The sequence below is a fragment of the Limulus polyphemus genome, unplaced genomic scaffold (assembly GCF_000517525.1).
Source record: "Limulus polyphemus unplaced genomic scaffold, Limulus_polyphemus-2.1.2 Scaffold1727, whole genome shotgun sequence".
Taxonomy (NCBI): Eukaryota; Metazoa; Arthropoda; class Merostomata; order Xiphosura; family Limulidae; genus Limulus; species Limulus polyphemus.
The window spans coordinates 243,281-244,440 of record NW_013667337.1 but is presented as its reverse complement, the minus strand read 5'-3'; the positions used below and the strand labels follow the sequence as shown (position 1 = coordinate 244,440).

The following is a 1,160-nucleotide window of genomic DNA, read 5'->3' as shown; positions in this document are numbered from 1 at the left end:
ACAGAATCACTAACAATTCGCAATATCTATTTCCATTATTAATATTGGAGAAGTTAGATAATTTTGCTGTTCTAACATACTGACAAAACAGTTCTGTAGTTTTGGTCATACAGAATCACTAACAATTCGCAATATCTATTTCCATTATTAATATTGGAGAAGTTAGATAATTTTGCTGTTCTAACATACTGACAAAACAGTTCTGTAGTTTTGGGCATACAGAATCACTAACAATTCGCAATATCTATTTCCATTATTAATATTGGAAAAGTTAGATAATTTTGCTGTTCTAACATACTGACAAAACAGGATTTAAAAATCTTTTATTTAAGTTTTTTCAAAAGGAGATACTAAATAATATTACAGTTTGAGTTCCAAAAAGTATTTGATATGAATATTAAAATCATGACCTCAAAAAATGTGCTTATGAAAGACAAGAGCTTATGAGCTGAAAATTATAAAAAATAACTATTATGTGAGGTAGAACCTGATCTTATGTATAATATGTGATCTTAATTGTTTTAGTAGTATTTCTTTATCATTCTCTTCTCTCTTAGTAAATTTATTGTTTTATTAGTCATAGGTAGGTTTCAATAGAATCCTCTTGAAATACTTTTAAGCAAATACTAAGAAGAAAAACATTATAAAATTTGTTTAACCCCATTCTCTACAGGTAGACCAAAGTGTGCATGTCATGACATTTTATACAGTTGCATTCAAAATTTAATTATACTACTTTGTTATCATTATATTCTAATAAAATTGGCATTAAGAATAGTTAATAAATGAAATTTTAATATTATATAAATTTTAAGTTCTTAATTTGATAAGGAAATATTTTAAACAATTCTCAATTTCCCCTAGTATCAGAATTAATACATTTCTTCTCCAATTTATTCACCACCACTCAGAGAATTTAATATACATATTTTTTCCAATATGGATGTTACTAAGACAAAGCTTGATTGTTGTAGTCTTCAATAATCTTATGTGTTTATGGAGCCATAAACTAGCAAATAAGACCCACTTGCCATACCTACCTGTCACATCCTCTCTTTCACAAATTGCCAGTGAAATTTTGAGTGAAGGGTAGATTTGGTATCAAAACTCATTTTTTTTTACAGGTAAAGTAGAGGCTTAGTTTTAAACTTTTGTATTTT

The 1,160-nt window shown here is 27.0% G+C and overlaps 1 protein-coding gene across 1 annotated transcript in view; it reads left to right on the top strand.

The window, feature by feature from the left end:
- LOC106464726 overlaps positions 1-1,160 on the top strand; it is a 28,025-nt gene that overhangs the window by 18,440 nt on the left and 8,425 nt on the right. The window lies entirely within an intron of this gene.